Below are 17,439 nucleotides of genomic sequence, written 5' to 3'. Positions count from 1 at the left end.
GATATTCAAAGTCATTTTGTCTCAGATGAGAATACTGTACTAAACTATTAAGAACATCAAGAAAGAAAATAGAAAATGGCCCCTCTGCAAAATATCCCAACTCAAAATTCTTATAAATTTTCAAATTTTAAAGTTCATTCCTTCAGGAAATGAAAATTTTCTAAGGTGTACTGTCATACTTAACAATAACTAGTAATTAATATGATTACGAGTTAATATATATTCACTACTGACTCTATGCCAGGCTCTGTGCTAAGTATTTTCCACACAATTATCTCATTTCATTCGCAGAAAATCACCATAAACAAGTGTTATTATGTTTCTCATTTTAGAGATGGAGATATTGAGACAATTTGGTTAAACAACTTCCCCAAAGTCCCAATGAAAGATCATGTTGTTCACTAAGATATCTGAAAAATTTCTATCTTCAATTTTGCCTTTATGAGTTCTGTATTTTCAACGAATCGCTGCATTCAAATAAGTAAAAACAGCAAGAGCCAGAATAAAATAGGATAAAGAGCTGGAATATGATTAAAAAAAGCAGAGCTGAGTCAAATAAACCATATATTGCATTTCCAAGGAAAAGTTTAGAAATGATAATTTACCCTTACAAAAGTATATTACCACTAAAAATAGATTATATTATAACTAAAAATAAACCCAGACATTTAGATGGTGTAAGGAGTCAAGACAAAGATACAAAAGGGTACTTCATTGCTAACATCATGCTTTCTTATAATATTTGAAATGAAAGATAATGCTATAACCAATAAGCCCATTTAATTAAAAATCTAGTAGGCTATTTGTGGCTGTAACTTTTTACCAGTCTACAAATAGAACTATAGTTCCCTATTGAATTCACCATACATTTCTTTAACTATTATTACATGCTTAAATATTAAGTCACTGCAATGTTAATAAACTTCCAAGAAATCACTGAAACTTAGCAATGAAAAGAACTTTGAGAATTTATCAAATTCATTTCATGTCTCACAAATAATTTATATTTTCTGTGGTTTTCCCATTGTCCTTTGCAACACTTTGAGTAGAGACAGAAAAGCCGTCCACACTTCTATCTTATAAAGAATCTAACCTATGTTTTCTTCTAATATCTATATATTTTCATCCTTATAGTTAAATACTCAATCCACTTGTAATTTATCCATATGTAAGGAATGAAGAACGTACCCAACGTTGTAGATTTTCTATATGAGACTAATTATCCCAAAACCACTTATTTAAAAGTTCAATGATTTGAAATGCCACCTACATGGCATTTCCTTATATATTTTGGTCTTTTTCTGGAGTCCCTAGATTTCTCTTCATGTGTAAGTACCACACTGTTTTAATTATAGATGCTTTATTTTCTACTAGAACTGTCTCCTCCCCCAGCTCATTTTTTAAAAAGAATTTTTCTAAATTTGGAATGAACAGTTAGCTCCAAGAAGGGGATGGCCTGGCAAACAATTCTTTTAATGGGATTGCCCCACATTTACGCTTTAGGGATCACTGACATTTTTGTCTATTCACGATCTATTCAAGAGCAAGGATATGGCCTTTATTTTTCTCACTTGAGCATTATATTAGGTGCTTCTAGGTTCTTGGAATAGGTTTTCAGCCAGTGTTAGTGTTCAGTGTTGCTGGAGGCTCATTTCAGCATCTTCATATGTGTTTAGCAGGAAGCTGGGAGAAACCACATCAGTTGTTTCTATCTTCTGACTGGGAAATGTAGCTAGTGTGATGATTACTACATCTATTCGGTTAAACAATCTAGTAAAACATATTCTAAACTCAAAACATTTTCTAAGCTTATCCTTTTCTGTTTTACTCCATTTCCATATAGTAACTACACAAAGTAACTACAGATGTATTTACTTTTTTCTATTACAGTTACCATTCGGGGATTCAAAATGCTAATAAGCATCTAGAGGGAAATATGCACATTTTATTTTACATAATTGATTTTAGGTACTTATATATTTTATGAGAGAAGTATACATTATTTATATAATTTTGAGACCCTGATAATACGTCATGTTTAGCATCTGAGAAATATTAAAAAGAGTGGCATTCAATGTATTATTATTATTGTTATTTTGCTTTTGAAATCTGCTATGGCCTAGCTGCACTTAATATTCAAATTTTATTCAGTGTATTCTAATACTGCTATTTTGACTGCTCTTTTGATCAAACATAATAGAAATATTTATGCACTGATCTCCAATTTGAAATATAGAAAATGTACAATACTTTAATGGTATGAGGTTACTTGCCTTCTTAGAAGAAAATCTTCTCAAGAGCATAAAGTGAGCATAATACTCATTTTAGTAATGAAAATATTTCATTTGGAGAGATTAATTTTTAATCATTTTAGTGGTATTACACTACTGCTCCCCACAGCATAACTTCTAATATTTACCATGGAATTAGAAATAGCCCATGTCAGGAAATCAAAGAGATACTTAAACATTCTAGCTCCCTAAGTGATGCTATTATTTTTGTTATAGTGGTTTCTTTAATTAATTAATTTATTTATACTTTTGTCAAATGTCTATTTGTTTGTTTTAATTGAAGTACAGTTGATTTACAATATTGTGTTTCAGGTGTATACCAAAGTGATTCAGTTATACGTATATATGTGTATATATCTATATTCTTTGCTTTGATTCTACCCCATTAGTTTATTACAACATATTGATTATAGTTCCCTGTGCTATACAGTAGGACCTTGTTGTTTATCTGTTTAATATATGGTAGTGTGCATCTGTTAATCCCCTACTCCCAATTTATCCCTCCCCCATCTTCCCCTTGGTAACCATAAGTTTGTTTTCTATGTCTGTGAGTGTCTTTCTGTTTTGTAAATAAGTTCATTTGTACTATTTTTTTAGATTCCACATGTAAGTGATATCATATAATATTTGTCCTTCTCTGTCTGACTTACTTCACTTAGTACGAGAATCTTTAGGTCCATCCATGTTGCTGCTATAGTGGTTTATTTTAAATAAGAAAGCAAGCTTTTATTTTTAAAACATCAAGTCATCGAGAATGTGACTTTTCATCAACCGCTTTCACACATGAAATGTGTGCACTTTCTACTTGAATACTTTATATTTTCAATAACTGATTTAATAATCTTTAAAGTATCACTAAAAAATAAAACAGAATTGTTAATGTGGTAGTTTGGAGAAGAGTCCTTTCATTGGTTCTTCAGAGATATTATAGGCTGAATTATGCCCCCCTCCCCAACTCATATGTTGAAGTTCTAATTGCCAGTGTCTCAAAAGTGACTGTATTTGAAGTTGGGGGCCTTTAAAGAGGTGGTTAAGTTAAAATAAGACTGTTAAGGTGGGTTCCAATCCAGTCTGACTGGTGTCCTTATAAAAAAAGGAAATTGTGACACACAGACAGACACCAAGGATGCCCACATACAAAGGAAAGACCATGTGAGGGCACAGTGAGAAGGCAGCCAGCTACAAGCCCAACAGAGACACCTCAGAAGAAATCAAATATCCTGGTCCCTTGATTTTGAACTTCCAGCCCCCAGAACTGTGAAAAAATAAATTTATTTTGTTTAATCCACCCAGACTGGTATTTTATTATTGCAGCCCTAGCAAACTGATACATGAAATTATCTTTCCTTCTAAGTTATCTCAGAGGCTGAGGCATGGGATGCCACTGAACTTGCTTAAAGACTTTCTAATTCCAGGCTCTCAAAACAGGACAGATAGAGAAATTTGACTCTGACTGCCATTTGGCTGCTATGATCATGGAAAAGCTAGGGATGAAGCAGTATTCCCACCCAACCTGTATCTTGCTGACTGAGGTGCATGTATTGAATGGAAGCATCTATTGAAGAACAAGAAGGGCATTTCAGGGATGGAATTTTCTTAATGAAGGATTAGAGACTGCTGCTGCTTTACTCCTCCATCTTTTATAGAGCTAGCTAATGTCTGAGATTTAATAAAGAACTTGTCCAAAGAAGACACCATTAAAAGGACTAGTGTACAAAAAGTGAGCACTAAGTAGAAGGTCACATTTACTCGTATAGGTCATTGGGGAATAGATACAAATCCATGCTTCTTAGAAAAAAATGTTCAGTTTGAGACATATAATGCTTTTAAAGTAGATTTTTGGGATTATTCAACACAAATATGATTGCTAAGGTAAGTTTTACATCATGAACTAAGCACCTGTAAGTTAAAGTTTTATGTTTGCTTTTTTAAAAATCTAAGAATACATTAGCAAAAAATAAACAAATAAAACTTAAAGGAAATACTGATTCCAATGTAAACATTCCACTGCTGGGTCAAAAATGAGTGAAAAGTCCACTATCAGAGCCTCCTGACCAAAGACACAGTAAAGGACAGAGTTTTCTGTTATTGAAGGCCTTCAAGCACATGCTAATAACCACTGACAGTGATGACCAAGAGAAGGGTTTTGAGCTTTACATTAATATTTAGAATATCTTAATGTGCCTTCCAGTCTTAATATTCTGTGATAACATTTTTCCTTATAAATAGAAAAGATAACTAAGGTTTTAAAAATTAATGTCAGGAAATTGAATATTTTCTTGGAAAGTAACTAATTTTAATTTCAATTAAAATAATATCCCTTATTGATCTATTACCATATCTTCCTTGTTCTCTGCACTGCTAAGTTATGTGTGTGTGTATGTAAAATCTCTCTCTTCACCTGCAGGAATACTCTATGATATAATGTCAAGCATTTGAGATTTACAAATTTAAATCTATGCTCTGATATTCATTAGTTCTGGGAAACTGGGAAAGTTATTTAAATTTCTAAGTGAGATTTTCCTCATATGAAAAAGGAAGCATATATATATATATATATATATATATATATGAATATAATATACATATCAAGATTTTGCTATGGCAAAGGTACTATTTCAGATCCATCCAGATAATCCCATTTTGTACAGTATACATCGATTGTACACTGTTTTATTCTTTCACTTATTCATTCAGAAAATACTCTGTGCCATGCATTGTAATAAGGGATAAAATAGTGAAGAAAATAAATCCCTTGCTTTTCTGGATCATGCATTCCAGAATGTGTTGGGGGTGAGAAGTCAAACAATAAATAAAATGTATTATATGTATGGTGTTGTTAAGTAAAACAATAAAGAGTTAGAGAGTGATGTGGATGTTAATATAGGGTGGTCCAGGAAGGCCTCTCTGATAGGTGTCATTTGAGCAAAGCACCTAAGGAAGTCTGAGAAGCCTTGTAGACATCCATGGGGGGAATACTAAGATAGCAGGTGGCTATATGTGTCTGAATTTAAGGGGAAATTGAGGCTGGGGCTATCAATTTAAAAGTTGTTTGAATTCACTTGTGACTGAATGAGAGCTCATCAGGAACAAGTATGGATAGAAATGAGAAGAGAGGACAGCGCCTTGGGCCTCTGGGAATTCAGGGGATAGGAACAGGGGAGAAAATGCAAAAAAGACTGAGGAGGTCTTACTAGAGAGACAGAAGGAGAATCAAGGGAGAATTGAATCCTGGAGGCCAATTGTTTCCAAAATGGTGAGAGATCAACTGTATCAAGTAGAGCTCATGAGCAAGATGAGGATGCACATAGATGATTAGATCTGGCAGTGTTATGTTACTGATGAACTTCAAAAGAGCAGAATCGGGCTTCCCTGGTGGCGCAGTGGTTGAGAGTTCGCCTGCTGATGCAGGGGACATGGGTTCGTGCCCCGGTCTGGGAAGGTCCCACATGCGGCGGAGCGGCTGGGCCCGTGAGCCATGGCAGCTGAGCCTGCACATCCAGAGCCTGTGCTCCGCAACGGGAGAGGCCACAACAGTGAGAGGTCCACGTACCACAAAAAAAAAAAAAAATCAGAATCATCTGTAGACTGATGGGGAATAAAGTAAGATTAGCTTTTGCAATAACTTATAAGGGAAAATAATCTGAAAAAGAATCTATCTATCCATATCTATATCTATATATCTGAATCACTTTGCTGTACACCTGAAACTAACACAACATTGTAAATCAACTGTACCTCAATAAAAAAAAAAAAAAGAAAAAAAAGATAATGTATAAGAAATGAGGGCCATAAGTATAGACAACCTTTCAAGCTGTTTTGCCATAAAGAGGGATCAGAGAAATGGGATAGTACCTGGCAGGGATAAGGGGTAAAGAGAGGCATGTCTTTTAACATTAAGAGGTATTATTGCATGCTTGCTATGTTGATAGGCATAATCCCACAAGAATTATTACACAGAAGACAGAGGAAAGAGCTGGAGAGCTCCACATAGTTGAGTAGGCGTGGGATTCAGTGAACAGGTAGAGGGCTGGCCATAAGAACACAAAGAGCTTTTCCAATGTAATGGCAGGAGAGGCAAGGCACATGGATGAAAATAAAATCAGGCTGGTCGAGGTAATGGAAGAACCAGACAATTAGATTCTGATTTGACTTTATATTCTTAATGAAATAGGAAGAAAGAATATCAGATGAGAGAAGGGGAGGAAATGCTGAATGTCAGTAGTAGTCATCAGGTTTCAATTCATTGCAGGAAATTTTACTAAAGGAAAAGAATGTGTCATCAAAAGTTCATCATTCACTCACAGTTTACTTATTTCTCTATCTCCCTTTCTATCTATCCATCTCTACATCCATCAACCACTTTACCTATTGTAAAAGCCCCAAATTCTCTAAATCCTAAGAAGACATTAGTCCTCTCTCTGTTAGAATATTTATCTGTATTTCTGAAGCTAAGAAAATTGTATAAAATGGCAGAAAAGAGAAATGGTACTGTAAGCCTTGGGTTCCATTTTACAAGCCCAGACCATATAAAATATTTTAATTAGTTCGATTTTCATTCTCTTCATAGAAATATTCTAGTGGTAGAAGTAGGTCTAAATTTCAGGTTATAGAGATTTTTCTGAAGGGCAGGCATCCAGGCATCTTTGCATAACAAAAGCTATAGCTTTGTGTTTTACAATAAAATCAGCAGCTTCACTGACTAGCTTAGAAATCTGCTTGCTTTATGCTAAAAATCATAATTACAAATCTGTCTGATTGGAACCTGAGCTCATGTGTGTGGAAAATTGGTCATCTGACATAATAGGAAGGGAAATTTTACAAAAAACATGAAATTATGCTCAGCTGCCAACATAATTTAATAAACATTCATGACAATTATCTGGAGACCTGGGTATGCTTTATGTCAGGCAGCAGCACACATTAAATGCCACTAAACACTGAATTCTTGAAGACATTTTCCAACTCACAAGTAGCAACGTTTAAATTGAAAAAACATTTTTTTCTGCATACAATATTTTTATTATTCATTGCCAAACTGCATGATATATGTTAACTAAAATCAACATGAGTCTTGGGGTCATGTGTGCAAGGGTTGGGTGGAGACTGTTAAGAATTATATACCTGATTTTCCTTTGCAAATTCGGTCACATTTAATCTGTTCAATGTATCATATATTAAGTTTATTTTACAACGCTAAAGTTAAATATCAGGACTAAACTATACATTAGTCAGTGATGTATTAATTAAGACTTTTGAGTAAAACTACATAATGTGTATATTCCTTTAAATTTTACAAATTACTGCTTCATTTTATTCTCCTGTATATCCTTGGTAATTGGTGTATAACAGTCTCAATAAGTGTTTCTTGAATAAATATAAGAAAAAAATAAAATAAAATCAACATGAGACATAGCAATTATCTCTCATAAGGAAAAAAAACATACGTCTCTTTTCTAAATGCTTATTTAGCTCTAATTATTAACAATCATATAAATTATGTATATTTTATCTTTTAAAAAGTAGATATTATAGATATCAAACACAGTGTATATCATTATCCTTCTGATTATTCTCTCTTATTATAATATGATATAATCCTTATCCATTATAAAAACATTTGAGATAATTATAAACATGCAGTTGTAAGAAATGAAAGTATGCTTTACCCAGTTATCTCCCATGGTAACATCTTGTGAAGCTATAATGCAATCCAAAATCCAAAATATTTACATTGAAATAGTGAAGATACAGAAGTTTCATCACCACAAGTATCCCTCTGGTTGACCTTTTACAGACATCCCTGCCTCCCCCACTACTCTAACCCTGAATACTACTATTCTCCATTTCTGTAATTTTGTCACATCAAGAATACTCTATGAATGGAATCATATAGTATATAAATCTGGGGGATTGGCTTTTTCACTCAGAATAATACCCTGGATATTCAATCAAGTTGTTGTACTTATCAATGCTTTGCTCCTTTCTATTGCTGAATACTACACAGTGGTATAGATATAACACCGTTTGTTTAACCATTCACACTTTGAAGGGCATCTAGGTTGTTTTCAGATTTTGGCTATTACAAATACATCTGCTATGAACATTCATGCACATATTTTTGTATGACATAAATTTTTACTTTTCTGGGATAAATTCCCATGAGTGTAATTGTTGGATGGTAGGGTAATTGCATGTTTACTTTGATAAGAAACAACCAGTTTTCCAGAATGGCTATACCCTTTTACATTCCCACCAGCAATGTATGAGTGATCCAGTTTCTCTACATCTTTCCTAATACTTGATGTCACTATTTTTTATTTTAGCCATTCTGATAGGTTTGTAGTGAAAACTCCTTCTGTTTTTATTTTGCATTTCTCTAAAGATTAATGATGTTGAACATCTCTTCATGTGCTTATTAACGATCAGTATATTTTCAGTATAGGTGAAATGCCTATTCATATTCTTTGCCCACTTTCCAAAAATTGTATTTTTATTAGTGAGTTTTCAGTATGTTTTATATATTCTAGATACTAACCCTTTGTCACATATGTGGTTTGCAAACATTTTCTCCCAGTTTATAGCTTTCCACTTTATCGTCTTCTCATGGGCTTTTATGGAGAAAAATATTTTAGTTTGATGTCCAATTTATTAATTTTTCCTCTTATGGAATTTTTTATTGGTTAAAATCAAGAACTATTTGCTTAGCATTGTGTCAATTTTTGCATAAAGTCTGAGCATCCTGGCTGGAATTGCATTAAACCTATAAATCAAGTGGGATAGAACTGACATCTTTACTGTATTGAGTCTTCCAATTCATGAATAGAGTGGATCTCTCTATTTATTTAAATGTCATTTGATTTTGTCACTTTCAGCATACAAGTCCTGAACATGCTCTGTTAGATTTACTTCTAAGTAATTTATCTATTTGGAGAGATTACAAACAATATTAGATTTTAACTTTCAGTTTCCACATTTTCGTTGGTAATATACATAAATACGATTGATTCTTTGTGTGTCGTTCTTATTTACCATGACCTTGCTGAATTCACTTAATACTTCTAAAAGCTTTTTTTTTTTTTAAGATTCCTTGTGATTTTCTGGTAGATAATCATGTGATATGAAGATAAGGACAGTTCATTTCTTTCTTTCATTCTATTTGCCTTTCATCTTCTTTACTTGCCTTATTGCACTGGCTGGGACTTCCAACAGTATGATAAATGCTGAGAGTGACATCCTTGTGTTGCTCCCTATTTTAGAGAGAAAGTATTCAATGTTTCATAACTGAAGGTGACATTATATTTTCTATACTGAATGACCTGTGATTTTTTTCCTTTATTCTTTTTAAGAGAGTAGATTACATTAATGAAATTTCAAATGCTCAACCAGCCTTTACATTTGGAATAAATGCCATCTGCTCATGGGTATATTTTTTTGTTACATATTTTGATGGGTTCATTTTATTAATATTTGTTGAAGATTTTTGTGTCTAATTTCAGGAACAGTATTAGTCTGTAGCTTTCTTTAACTGTGATGTGTTTCTAGTTTTTGTATCAGGGTAATGCTGTCCTCATAGAATAAGTTGGAAGGTGTTTTTTCACCTTCTCCATCTTGGAATAATTTGAGAAAGATTGGTGTTAATTCTTTTTTACATGTTTGGTAGAATTTGCCAGTGAGGCCATTTGGGCCTAAAGATTTCGCCTTGGAAGTTTCCCAATTATTAATTTAATTTCTTTAATAGACAACTACTCATATGATCTATTTCAACTTTGGTGGATTTTGGTACTTCAGAATTTATGAGAAATGGATCACTTTCTCCTAAGTTGTTGAATTTATGTGTTTATAGTTGTTCATAATACTGCCTTATTTTTCTAATGTCTTAGGTTATCTGTAGTGATGTTGCCATGGGTTACTTGAACATATTTTAGGATTTTAACTGATTTACAGTGTTTTTGAGTCTATCACTTCATACAATTTTCTTAGTTGTTTAAAATGGTAATTCAATATACATACACAACTTACTGCTTTCCATAGGTATCAATGTTTATTCTGAATGAAATGTATCAATATGTACCTTATGTTTTAAAATGTACTCACGATTTGTTTTAATCAGGTATGGTGAGACATACAGACACAGAAATGACTGTCATGAAGAAAGAATTTTTATACTCACATATCCCTAGGAATGGGAGGCATAGCTTGCCATGCAGGGTCACATGGGGAATCATCAAAATTAGTCATGGGGTGAGGGAATGGCCAAGAGCCTTTACTGTGGTTTTCATGGGAAGGCTAAGCAGGTTTAGGATAGAGGGTATTTTCCTTATGATAGATCACAAATTCTAGAAGATGGTGTGGTAAAGTTTTAGGATTTAGAAAGGAGTGAAAGTTGTGGTAAAAAAAAAAAAAAGTTGATGTACACTGCCACTGGGGATATGAATGTTGAGAATGAGGGATGACCTGGAAGAACAGGTGCTCATATGGTAACAGATACAAAGAAGGATAAATACATACTTATATACTTCCTGATGAAAGAAAGATAGATGGTGGTGGTAAGATCTCACACTCGCACTATGGGGATGAGACTTTAGAGGTGGAAAAGAACGGATAACTTAGCAAATATATATTACATATAAGGATTTTCTAATGGCTTGAAAATAATCCATCAATTATTCAACATTCTCTAACTACCTAAACATAGGCATATACTTTGCTATATATAAGCTTAGCATTCTTAAAACTCAGGTCTCATAAATAACAAACTAATGCTAAATGCTGAATTTGCTAACATACTTATGAACTGAGTGCTTGTCTGCAAGACAAATGTCTCAGCGTCTGCATTCTCCTCCTATTAGTTTCTTCCTGATAAGAAGTTTTGATAAAGATTACGGCACCATTTATATTTGATAATAAGATAAATAACACTCAAAGTTGGCATCTTCTGCTGTTATCGAGGGGATAGGGATTTCAGAACATGCCCACTTGCTACAGGAAAAGAAATCAATTAGAGCTACAAGAATTCAGGAAGAATACAAGTGGCAAAAGGTAATGAATGGTTGTGCCTAGTCAAATTGGGGAAATCCTTGAATGAATATTTTCCTAAAATGCATTCACCATATTTCTTTTATGAGTTAACTGAAAAAACAGAAATCTAATCCTTTCGTAAGATTAAATTTTGACTTGTCCACAGAGCTGGTGACAGTAGAGTTTCGACTGTGTACTCATTTCCTACACATGGAGAACATGACAACTTATATCCATCTGATTTTCCTTTTAGGCTTAAATATAAATAGGGGTGTCAGCTAAAAGAAGAAGAAAAAATAACAATTTCAGTTCAGGTGTAATTGGATTTTTGACATATCAGAGCTCTGATTACATTTGACAGATGCATACTGATTTTCATTTTAAGCTCTTCTTCTCCAACACACTTGGTAATTTCTGGAATTTTTTGCTTTAAATTAAATAAAGGTTTGAAGTGATAGAAGATTTTAATTAACTTCACTGACAATGTAATACCTACTCTGGAATTGGAGTCTGATAGTATATTTTTTCATACAAAATAAACATAATGAGAAATATCATATTTATGTAGCATAAAGCAGGAATTTTGTTTTTTAGAATGCACCAAACAGGTCATAAGGTATGGCTTAAAACATGTTCTCACTTGTCAGAGTCTAAGAATTAAAACAAAAACGTGAAGTCTACAAAACTGCATTGTTTCTCATAAGTGACCCAAATGTGCTAAAGCTGTCACCGCTGTTACTCTCTCTCCACACTGTATTTACAGCTTCCATCTCTTGAGGCTCTTGCATAGAAGCTAATGCATTGTACGTTTTTCCATACCCGTGGATTCTGTGCCAGTGATCTTCAATAGTCTTACCCTGATTTCTTCTCTATCTCACACATGTGGATAAATGCCCAATGTTAAGCATGTTTTATGTTTTCCCCAAGACAGGCACTTGATACTTGATCCGAACATAATAAAAACATCATTAGACCAATAAAATGTGAAAGAGTATATTCCATTTACAAAACAAAATTTCACTCTCTAACTAACATCCTGTTGTATTCCAGAACTAGTAGAAAAGTATATAGTTGACTTTTCATTTTACTTCTGAACACTTCTATTCTAAATTTTTCTTTTTTATGCCTTATCTAGCACCTAAAGAAAAAAGGGTTCCATTTTTTAAAGAAAATATTTTAAACTTAACATCAAAATTAGCATACCTGTTCCAAAACAATTATCCTGATCCTATATAGATCAGTTTTTATTAATGTTACCAACATAGAATGATAGAATCTTTGAGTTCTAACTTAATGGTCCTCACTTATAACCTCCCAATGAGTGTAGCAACATATTGTAAGAAGTCTATGCAAGACAGCCCCTCAGCAACCATTTGGACCCATCATCTGATGAGGAGTTCCTATTTCTTATGGTACTCAGCTCCTTCATGAAACAAAATTAGAAGGTTTTTCCTTGTTTGAGCCCCTAGTTCCACTGCTTAGAACTAACCAGTCTCTGGTTGAAGTTCTGCCCTCAGCAGGGATACAGAAAATTAAACTCTTGTCTTCCACACTTGGAGAAGCTATTTTTCCAAGCTCATTATAATTTATCCCCTAAAGCACTAGACCCAGTTCTATATGTTTGCCAGTATCTTGCTAGTTATTCAGATTTTCAAGGACTTAACATCCTGACTATCTTGTCTCTGCTGGGTCCTTTACTAGGCGGTCCAAAATGGGTAAGCTCAGCTACGTGTTACATTTCACCTATGATGAATGATTTCCTGGATCTCTAAATACTGTCCTTGAATTTCTAACTCCGTGGACTGCCTGCCCATTAGGACATCACCACTTATACCTAGATTATAACATGTTGTCTGTTGCTTTATCCTTAATGCAAGATTTTCCAAATTTCCAATTTCACTCTTTCCTAACAGGTATAATTATGTCTGGTTTCTGCAGCACCAGTGTAAATTCAATCAAGAGGTCTAGTTGAAGGTTTTGGCTACAAGTAGAATTGTCTAGCTATTTATCAGGTATTTACTAGCCATTTCCTAAGATATGACAAAGGATCCTTCATCAAGCAATATCCATGCAAAGAAGCAATCTATTTTCTAATACCTTAATAGATAGCATGTTTAATAGACTCAAATTATCTAGGTATGATCTAATTAGTTCATAGCAATTACCTATATTCTCATACCTGAGAAAAGCAATTTTACTATCATGACTGAAATTTACTTTACATTTGTAGATAATCTTACTACAAAGTATATTATCAAGAATGAAGGGACTTCTCTGGTGGTGCAGTGGTTAAGAATCTGCCTGACAATGCAGGGGACACGGGATCGAGCCCTGGTCCGGGAAGATCCCACATGCCGTGGAGAAACTAAGCCCACAAGCCACAACTACTTAGCCCGCGTGCCACAACTACTGAAGCCCGTGCACCTAGAGCCTGTGCTCAGTAACAAGAGAAGCCACCACAATGAGAAGCCCGCGCACCGCAACGAAGAGTAGCCCCCGCTCGCCACAACCAGAGAAAGCCCACACGCAGCAACGAAGACCCAACACAGCCAAAAATAAATAAATTAATTAATTGAAAAAAAAGAAAGAAGTAAGCCAAACCCAACAATGTGCTCCCAAGCCACACACCACATATTCAATTTATGCTACTGGTGCTTTGAACCCACACGTGAGACGTTCTGATCTCCAAAATACTATGTCTTGAAGACCACAGTCAAACATTGTAGAATATTGAGATTAATTCTACATTTGGTATTCTAGCATACTGACTTTCTCCTTCTGTTTTTTGTAATACATAAAGTTGCTTAATAGTCTATGGTTTTACGTAAGACATAGATGACATGGACTCCAACAAGACTCTGTCAGCAATTTATTATAGCCATCAGTGCAGGTTAATTCATGCATTCACTTTTTCCCTTTGGTAAGGACTTTTCTAGCCACCCTATTCAAAACTGCACCTCCAACACTATGACTGCCTTTAACCCCTTCCCCTGCCTATTTTCTCCCCCCCATCCTATTTGATCATTGTCTGCCTCTTTCCATGAGCATGTAAATCCCAGGAAGGCAGAGATTTTTGTCTATTTGGCTCCCTGTGTATCTACAGAACTTAGAACGCGATCTTAGCATATGGTAGTTCTTAATAAATATTAGTACTTAAATGGATTCAGCAAGGAACTGTTCTAGTTGCTGGGGATACTGTAGGAAATGAGACAGAAAATATCTCTCGCATCATGGAACTTAACTTCTAGTGGAGAAAAAGAAGAGAATAAATAGATAACTGCATAATAGATTTCAAGTTAATTATTTAGGGAGAATTAGTGGAGTGTGCTTTCAGAGCAAACTCCTCTAAAGAAGTGATGTTTAGTGGAGGCTTCAAGGATTTGGAGAAAGTTAAACAAGAAGCTGGGTAAAAGTGTTGCAACCAGAAGTGTGAGCAATGTAAAAGCTTAAATAGGAATGGGCTCAGAATGTTGATACAGTCAGTAGCTCAGTGAAGGGTGGGAAAGAGTAGAGAAGGTAAGGTCAGAAAGAAAAGCAGGGACCAGATCACAGGGGACCTTTCTGACCTCACCTCCTAATGTTAAACTGGAAAACATGGGAAGGTTTTAAACAACATAGTGATACAACCCAATTTTTGTTTTACAAGAAATCGCTCTGTCTTCTGTGTGGAGATTAGAGTATGGTATACGACTGAAATACAGGAAGCAGTTGCAGTAGTTCGGGTGGTATAGTCTAGGGTGGAGGTGCTAAAAAGTGATCAGAATGAGATATATTTTTATGGCTTTGCTATCAGTATTTACTCAAGGGTTGGAAATTTGCAATGAGAAAATAAAAGAAATCAAGTATGACTCCTAGGTTTTTGGAAAGATAAACTGGATAAATAATGGTGCCATTGACTAAGATGAAGAATTATCCGGGGAATAAACTAGCATGGGTGAGGAGACAGGTATATCAAGCATAATACTTAGTAAGAGATACCTGTAAGATATCCATGTGAAGATGAAAACATGCAGCTGAAACTCAGGAGGAAGTTTAGAGTTGGAGATATAAATTGAGAGGCCATGTATAGATGGTATACACAAGGCTGAAAAAAAAATGTCCAGGAAGATATTATAACTGGGGAAGAGACTGGGATAAGTCCTAAATCAAGCCAACATCTAGAATTCTGATAGCAGGTAAGAGACAGAAAAGAAGATTTAGAGGAACTGAACAATGACATTGGAGGAAAACTAAAGCCAAGTGAATATAACATTTTGAGGAGAAAAAAAGGCAACTACACCAAAGGCTACTGAGAGATAAAGTAAGATAAGGACATAGCACTGACCTACAGATAATGAAACATAAAAGTCGTGATTTCTTAGACAAAGGCAATTTCAGTCAAACTGTCAAGACTAAATCTTCACTGAAGTGAGTTTGAGAATTGGAGAAAAAGAAGTCAAGCCATTCTGTACAGCAAAGGAAACCATCAATAAAATGAAATGGCAACCTACTGAATGGGAGAAAATATTTGTAAATCATATATCTGATAAGGGATTAATATCCGAAATATATAAAGAATCCATACACTCAATGGCAAAAACAAAAAAACCCCACAAACCCCAAAACAATCTGATCACAAATGGGCAGAAGATCTGAATGGATATTTTTCCAAAGAAGACATACAGATGGCTAATAAGTACATGGAAAGATGTTGAACATCACTAATGCAAATCAAAACCGCAATGAGATATAGCCACATGCCTGTTAGAATGGCTATCATCAAAATGATGAGATAACAAGTGTTGGTGAAAATGTGGACAAAAGGGAACCCAACACAGTGTCCTAAGTGCCCACTGATGAATGGATAAAGAAAATGTGGTATATACAATGGAATAGTATTTAGCCATAAAAAGGAATGAAATCTTGCCATTTGCAACAACATGGATGGATCTCAAGGGCATTACACTAGGTGAAATAAGTTAGACAGAGAAAGATAATACAATATTATCTCACTTATATGTGAAGTCTAAAACAAAAACAAAAACAAGCTCATAGATACAGAGAACAGATTGGTGGCTGCCAGAGGGGGGCGGGGGGGCAAAATGGGTGAAGGGGGTCAAAAGGTACAAACTTCTAGTTATATAATAAATAAGTCCTAGGGATGTAATGTACATCATGGTGACTATAGTTAATAGTACTTTACAGTATATTTGAAAGAAAGTAGATCTTAAAAGTTCTCATCACAAGAAAAAATTTATTTGTAACTATTGTGTGGTGACAGATGTTAACTAGACTTATTGTGGTAATTATTTTGCAGTGTATACAAATATCAAATCATTGTTGTACACCTGCAACTAATATAATTTTATATGTCAATTATATCTCAATTTAAACAAAGAAGTAGAGACAATGAGTATAAACAACTCTTTCCAGGAATTTTACTTCAAATAAGAAGACAAAAATGGATTGGTAGCTGCAGAGGCCAAAAGATCAAGGTGTTCCTTTAAAATATATTAATATTATAACATGCTGGTAAGTACTGTGAGAATCTCCAGTCAATGGAAACACCGTAGATATAGGTGAGATGAAAGATAATTGAGAGGTAAGGTTGTTGTATAAATTAGGAGAGGTGGGATCTGGGGATCAAGTGGAGGGGCTGGCTTGTGACAGGAGCACAAACCATTTGGCCCTAGTAATGGGAGTAAAGTCAGAGTTTTTTTTGTTTTGTTTTGTTTTTTTCTTCTTCTTTGTCCTTCAGCGATAATCAGCTATATGTGTGCAAATGTAGAAAGGGCAGAGAGTTAGTGTCTGATGTAGCAGACTAGATCATTTTTCCTGATAACTCTTTATTATAATTATATAATTATAATTTTACTCTTTATTGTAATTATATAATTATAATTTTACTCTTTATTATAATTATATAATCATGGCCGTACTTTTATGCTTCCCATGTTAAGGTAGGGAAAATATATCTCCCACTTCCATTGATATTAAACATACATTAATTTGAACAGTGGAGTGTGGGTGTAGGTGAAATATGCAAATGAGATCTTAGGAAGTATTTTGTATTTCCACTTGCCCTCTTGTGCCTCTTCCAGCCACAATAAGAACATATTCTAGGTATGTTCCAGAACGAGTAAACCTA

General features: G+C 34.4%; 1 protein-coding gene across 1 annotated transcript in view; it reads right to left on the bottom strand.

Annotated features, from left to right (window-relative positions):
- Positions 1-17,439, bottom strand: part of CFAP47 (cilia and flagella associated protein 47) — a 533,433-nt gene that overhangs the window by 41,570 nt on the left and 474,424 nt on the right.

This window comes from Phocoena sinus, chromosome X (assembly GCF_008692025.1).
Source record: "Phocoena sinus isolate mPhoSin1 chromosome X, mPhoSin1.pri, whole genome shotgun sequence".
Lineage (NCBI taxonomy): Eukaryota > Metazoa > Chordata > Mammalia > Artiodactyla > Phocoenidae > Phocoena > Phocoena sinus.
This window is presented reverse-complemented; position numbering and strand designations above follow the sequence as displayed.